The sequence below is a fragment of the Sturnus vulgaris genome, chromosome 1 (assembly GCF_052056855.1).
Source record: "Sturnus vulgaris isolate bStuVul1 chromosome 1, bStuVul1.hap1, whole genome shotgun sequence".
Taxonomy (NCBI): domain Eukaryota; kingdom Metazoa; phylum Chordata; class Aves; order Passeriformes; family Sturnidae; genus Sturnus; species Sturnus vulgaris.
Genome location: NC_142243.1, coordinates 126102900 through 126110606, shown reverse-complemented (window position 1 = coordinate 126110606; position 7707 = coordinate 126102900).

Sequence of the window (7707 nt, the reverse complement as noted above, 5' to 3'; positions counted from 1 at the left end):
TTTTGGGGCTTTGCGGTGTCTGTGTAATGGGAACTAATGGTCTTGGAAAAAAAAATAGCTTTTATTACTGCAAGTTGACTTGCTGCCAGAAATTCTTCAACCTCTGCGCCTTGCAGTCAATCAGCCACTTGAATAGCCTGGACTTACAATCTTAGGAAAATTTTGCCTGAAGGCACAGTAAAAATCCTAACACACTCAAACAGTAGAAATACTTTGGTATTGCTTCCCTTTCTGAAGACATAAAAAAAATCAGAAACAAAAAACTAAATAAAGACCCATCATGCCTAAATAAATAAGGAATACCTGAAAAAAAAAAAAAAAAAAAGAAAAAAGAAAAAGAAAATAAGTTTTTTAAATGTAGTGGAAGTAAAAATTATTACATAAACAACATATCTCATTACTGTTTGGGAGTCCTTTCCAATACACTTTTTACAAGACCACAAAGGCAAAAATAATCGTGGATGGAGGTCCTAATCTATCATGGCAGGTGTTAGAGAGCTTACCAGGAAGGGACTGGTAACTCTGCCAATAGCTAGCTACAAATTTAACTAACTTTAGAAGTCTTCAAATTTTCCCAAACTTCTTTTGTAGTACTCTGATCCCTGATTTGGATTTAGCATCTGGAGTCCCTGCTTGTAATTTATTATTTTGTCGGTCTGAAGTAACCCTTAAGGAGCAGTAAGTGAGTTGCCTTGGAAGCCTTGCTATTGATGGCAGCAAGACTGAGTCTCCTCCCTGATTCCTGCTCGTTTGACTTAACAGGTCTGCACAGCTGCCAAGAAGTTAATTGTACTCAAACTCTTTGCTGGATTGCAAGCCCTAGCAGCAGACCCGTTTTTTGTGTTCAGGTAGTTCATGATACTTCCTTTCTCTTTTATCTGCTGCATAAATTAACTTCACAATTGTACAGGTTTTGGTTGCAATAGACCAAATTCTCTTCATACTAGCTTGTAGGATGCTATGTTTTGGATTTGTGACCAAAACAGTGTTGATAACTGTCAAGATTTGACCCAAGCTGGCCACACAGCCACTTGCTCACTCCCCCCAGGTGGGACAAGGGAGAGGATAGAAAGAGTAATAGTGAGAAAACTCATACGCTGAGATAAAAATGGTTTAATAGAGAAAGCAAAACCCACACGCACAAGCAGAACAAGGAATTCATTCACCACTTTCCATGGGCAAGCAGGTGCTCAGCTATCCCCAGGAGAGCAGGGCTCCAGCAGGCATAGCAGAGGCTTGGAAAGACAGACACCCTCACACGGAACATCCCCCACTTCCTCCTTCTTCCCCCAGTTTTATACGCTGAGCATGACGCCATATGGTCTGCAATATCCCTTTGGTCTGTTGGAGTCAAAAGCAAAATGAAAACATCCCTTAATTATCAACACCGTTTCCAGCATAAATTTAAAACAGAGCCCCATACCAGCTACTGTGCAGAAAATTTACTCTGCCCTAGCCAAAACCAGCTCAATAGCTCAGAGATATTTTAGTTACTGCTGAGATTGCACAGCATCAAGGTCTTTTCTGCACCTCATTCCACCCCACCAGCAAGGAGGCTGGGGGTGCACAACGACTTGGGAAGGGATACAGCTGAAAAAGATTACTTCTTCTGACCAAAGGGATATTCCATACCACATTGTGCTTTTCAATAAAAGCCAGAGGAAGAAGAAGAAAGGGAGAGACACCTGGGATAAAGTACTTTTCTTCCAAACGAACCATTATAAAGCATAAATTCCTACTTTCTTGGTGGGTTGATTTTGAACAGTCTGGTTTTGGGTAGCAGGGAGGCCACAGAGGTGGCTTCTGTGAGAAGCTGCTGGAAGCTTCCACCATGTCCAGCAGAGCCAATCCCTGATGGCTCTGAGGATGGACATGCTGCTGGTCAAGGCTGGGCAATGAGAGACGCTGGTAACACCTCTGTGATAACATAGATCAGAAGAAATCAAAACAAAGGGGGCCAGGTGCAGTTTTTTCCTTCTAGTCAAAGAAAAGGAGGAGGTGATAACGTGAGGGAAACAACACGGAGACATGGAGGTCAGTGCAGGAGGGGCAGGAGGTGCTGCAGGCTCAGGAGCCGAGATTCCTCTGCAGGCCATGGTGAGACCATGGTGAAGCAGCTGTGCCCCTGCAGCCATGGGGATCCATGGGGATGGGGAGATCCATCCACTGCCCATGGAATCCACAGGGATGCAGAGATCCACCCACAGCCCGTGGGGATCCACAGGGATGCAGAGATCCACCCACAGCCTGTGGGGATCCACAGGGATGCAGAGATCCACCCACAGCCCATGGGATCCACAGGGATGCAGAGATCCACCCACAGCCCGTGGGGAAGGTGCCCATGCTGGAGCAGGTGATGCTGGAGGAGGCTGTGATCCAGGGGGAGACCCAGTGGAGAGAGGGGCCCTGCTTCCAGGCTGGAGCAGCCTGTCCTTGGAGGGCTGCACCCCATGGCAGAGAGACCCACGGCACAGCAGTTTTGGGAGGACTGTGTGCCCATGGGAGGGACTCACGTTGCAGCAGTTTTGGCAGGACTGCTGCTTGTGAGATTGGAGCCACGCTGGAGAAGCTCCCAGGGAACTGTCTCCTGTGGGAGGGACCCCAGGGCCTCACAGGGGAAGGACTCCTCTCCCTCAGCAGCAGAAGAAAACCTCGGGTGATGAAGTGACCAGAGCCCCCATCCCCACTGTCCCTGTGCTGTCGCTGGGAAGGAGGGAGGGGTTGGGGGAAGAAAGGGTGGTTTTTAAGGGCTGATTTTAATTCTCATTATTCTCATCTATTAGTAATAAATGCACTTTTTGATGAGCCTGTTTTGCCCTTGGAGTGCTTTCTCCTGGTGCTTATCTCCTCATGAACCTTTCGTTAATTTTTTTCTCTCCCCTGCCCAGCTGTAGCAGGGGAGGGTTAGTGAGAGGCTTTTGTGGGTGCCTGGCATTTGGCCAGCATCTCAAACCACGAAACTTAGAAATGGCTAAACATCTGGAAAGCAGTAAATAGATTCTTTATTTTGTTTTGCTCGTGTGTGAAGCTTTTGCTTTACGTATTAAACTGTGTTTATTTCATCCCACGAGTATTCTCACTTTTACCCTTCTGATCCTCTCCCATATTCCACAGGGAAGGTAGTGAGAGATCAGGTGCATGGTGCTGAGCTGCCTGCTGGGGTTAAACCACAATAACAATTATACAGTTTTATTTAAAGAAAAGTTTCATTGGCATCTACTATGGAGTTGGGTATTTTAGTTTTGAAATAAAATAATGAAAATTTTCAATTCCTACATTTTTATAACAATCAGGGCCCCCATAGAGGAGGTAAATTTGAGTGATCACTTTAGGATGCCAATTAAAAATTAGTTTGCTGCATTATATTAATAACCTGAATATTATAACACAGAAATGTAAAGAAACTAATTGCAAAGCGCATCAGAAGGCACATGCAGATGCAACATGGCATAAAAAGAAAACAGTAAAATATTTCAGAAATAATGACAAAGATATATAAAATATTTTTCAAATTGTATAACCATTCTCTTTATAGCAGTGTTTTGCATTTGCATGTAAACACAAGTCTGTATGGAAATGTAAGCAAGAACCTGGGTGACAAAGTTGTTTAATCAGCAATTATTTTCCTTTAGCTGAAGAAAGAAAACCAGCATCAAGGTTAGATATGTATAATTTTTTTGCTCCATACAAACTGTGCTCTAAAAGACACTTTTCTCCTCTCAAGCACCAACATATAACTACATTTTTCAAAGTAACATCATTATCACATGCCAAACCTGATACTGTATTCCACTCATTAGAGTGAGACATTTGTAGTGAATCTCAAAAAATAAATTTTTGTCATGATTTTTGCCATGTTTTATTTTAATTTGACGACTAGAAAAATAGTTTTGTTCTATTCAGTTCCTCACTTATAAATTATACTGTATTCCTTTAAGATTCTGAGGAACCTAAGAATTGATCCCCTGTGACTGGAAAAAGGGAAAAATCACACCCATTTTTAAAAAGGATTAAAAGAGGGCCCTGGGAACTACTGGCCATTCAGCCTCTGTGCCTAGTGACCTCATGGAAGAGATCTTCCTGGAATCTGTGTCAAGGCATGTGAATGACAAGGAAGTGACTAGAGATGTCAACATGGCTTCATGAAACAAAAATTCTGACTAATCTCTTCTATAATGGAGTGGCTATGCTGGTGGGTAAAGGGTAACAGATCACTTCAGTAAGGCCTTTGGCACAATCCTACACAACACTGCTAAACTGGACATATATGGTTTGATGGATGGGCTTTTCAACAGGTAAGGAATTGGAAGGAGGCATCCAAAGAGTCGCTGTCAATGGCTTAATCTCCAAATGGAGATCAGCACCAAGTGGTGTCCCACAGGGGTCCACATTTGCCCTGTCACATAGTGGGAGTGAGCATCTGCAGCATCTGGATGACCCCAAGCTGAGTGGTGCAGTTGATATATTGAGGGAAGGAATCCCTAGGGACCTTGACAGACTTGAGGGTTGGGCCTGTGTGAGCTCCAAGAAGTACATCAAGGACAAGTGCAAGGTCTGCAGCTGGGTCAAGACAAACTGATGTATAGGCCAGGTGTTGAATGGATTGAGAGCAGCCTAACAGAGAAGGAATCCCAATTACAATAGCAGTAGATGTTGGTAGCTATTTTTTAAACTGAAAGAGGGTAAATTTTGATTAGATATGAGGAAGAAATTTTTCACATTGAGGATGATGAGACACCAGAATAGGCTTCCCAGAGAAGTTGTGGTTGCTCCTTCCATGATGGCAAAGGTCAGGTTAGACAAGGCTTGAAGCAACCTGATCTAGTGAAAAGCATCCCTGCCTAAGGCAGGGACTGGGGTGGGATAGGAACTTGGTGATCTTCAAAGGTCCTTTACAACCAAATTTTTTCTATGATTCTATGAATCTGCACGAAATATCACATGAGGCTTTATGGTGTATTTCGTGGAGGGTTTTCTTCAGATTTGTTTTCAGCATTGTGCTGGAAGACTATAGAGTCTTAACAGAGCCAAGTTTTCCTACATTCTCTTAAAATTATTATTTTATTTATACATATATTTTTTCTTTCTACATCCTTGATATGTAACTGTAGTCAGTTGCTTTTAGTAAAAACTCCTTCAAAAAGAAAATAAAGCAGTAAATCTTAAATTCATGCACATATGCATTTACACACATCATTCACAAAAAAAGTAAGCGAGAAACAAACTTTTGCTTTCTAGACAATCTGAGAGAAGAATAAGGTAGTCAGGAATTATTTTAGGTATCAGATGATGTGAAATAAAGTGTAGTGTGTCACAATGGGCCAAATCAGATTGTCAAGGTGCTGTGTCAGCTTGGACCACCAGTCTGATCTGACAGTGATCCACCCAATACTCAGGGAGAAAGGGCTTGGTAGCTACACACTCACTGTACATGGCAAGTTCAGACAATGAAGCCCACTCTATGAACTGCAGCTCTCCAGTGGCAAATATGAATAGAACCCTCATTTCCTACTTAGAAAGGATTCTTACTGAATTAAAGATGAAGAAAATACACTGAACTCTGACAGCAAGTCTGCCTGTTAGGCTGTTTCCCTTAAGGACTATTTTACTTTGCTCAAACTTACAAATGACAGCTTTAAAATACACAAAAGTGTTTAACTATGGCACACATGCCTTAGTTTAAAGGATCAATACAACAAAGAATTGCTAATATGTATTCTTCCTAAGTACAGTCATTGTATGCCAAACTGCTTAATTTATTTATGAACATCAGCTGCTTTTGTAGATGTTTTCATTTCCATCTGTATTGCATACTTTTTTTTCTACTTCATGAAAATTCACTAAAACAGAATTCTGCAAGACCAATAATTGGCACATAATATAAACACCAACTTGCTGGGGTAAAAATTAGCAAGAGCATGGAATTAAATAGAAAATTCATAGCAGTTCCTTTTCACTTCTCCTTTTTCCTGCTTTCTCTAGCCCCCCACTTTTCCTGAACTGTCCTGTGACACATGCAGGTTTAGCAGCACTAAATGCTTGCCTAGCAAATTACCCTGGGTGCACTGCAATATATTTGAAAGTGCTGCAAGCAGTAATCTGCAGTTATTTCCAGTACCACTGAAATGCATCTATTACAGTTTTCAATTCTCACTACCACAGTTCACTTGTGTGAATTTTGGGTTCAGTCCCCATTACACCACTGATTGCAATAAGAATTTTCCTTGCTGTCTTTAGTGTGAATATAAGATAAAGATCATGGTCAGTGTAGCAGCTCCACAATCCATGATCTAAAAATCTCTATTTCCATTAAGAGTACTGTTGTATAGAGTGCACAAAACAGTTTCTGAGTCTCCATGATGACAATAAGTGAATAGAGAAATTTTGCAGTAATACTAGTGGCAGAGAGCCTAGTGGTGTTTCTTTATTATGTGAGAGAAGGGGTGAAGTTATAGAATATTTTCTCAGAATAGTTATGAAAAGTCTATCAGTAGTCCAACAGCTGCTGTGCAAAGGAAACATGAACATGCTGAAAGACCAGTTTTGGAAATATAGTCCTGGTGTCCTCAGAGCAAAGCACTTAAAATACAAAAATGGCCAAGTTGGGTGTCCTATCATAAAAGTCATGCAAACATTGGATTTTAACAGACTTGAACTAAATACAATGAAAATTCATAATGCTCAGTGTTTTCATCACTGGATTTAATCTCTAACAAAGTCCAGACCATAAGCAAGAAAAAAGTAAATTCTATTAAAAATGACACTGAAGAATCCTCATAAGAAAGACACAGGTGATATATTTCAATATCACTATATGAAGAAATAAAATGGACATATATAATTTTTTTACTGAAATCAGTTCTGGTTTTTGTTTTCTTTTTTCCTTTTTTTAAACAACATCTCAGTTTCTATTTGCTTATAAGCTAAGAGAAAACAGACGTTAAACTAAATAGCACACAATTGTGGGGGTTTTTTTCTGTAAGGTCAACTGTCAAAATCTTTTCGTGCAGTGCCAGTCCCAGATATTTATGCCAACCTGGGCTATGTCCTTTCTTCCTCTTTTCAGCTTACTGATTAATAACCAATTCCGTGGCCTGTGGTGGTATACATATCTGTGGTGGCATGCATGCACTCCATTACTGTCTGAGATATCAAAAGTTTGCTTAATTTGAGACGTGGTTATTTCTAAAAGAATGTGAGCTGTGGTAACACATGTACATGAAATTGCATGCATTGCAGGAATGTTTCCAGTTACGTGACAGAGGGTGTGCATCTTTCAAAGGAAGGGAGAAATACATAAAGGAGTGGCAGTTCCAAGAGAAAAGAAAAAAAAAAAAAAGGGAAGAAAAAGGTTAAATAAATTTGAAAAGCAAATACTTTCAATGAGAAAAAAATAAACATAACTTACAGTTGACCCTGGCCAGCTTTAATTTATGGGGTGAAAATGGGACACGCTCAAGCTATCTTATACAACCATAACAGTGAAAACCATACACACATTTAGGACTCAATAAGTGCACTATTTACTAGGCAGGTATTTTCATAACTATACTACATGCATATCTTATTTCAGTTTAACATTACTATGACTACAATCAACTAATATCAGTTTGGAAAATATACACACACTGAATCATAGTATGTGGTGTCCAGAACAGAAATAAAAGCTTGTGAAATTACCTTGAAAACACTTCTTCAGAGTAAACT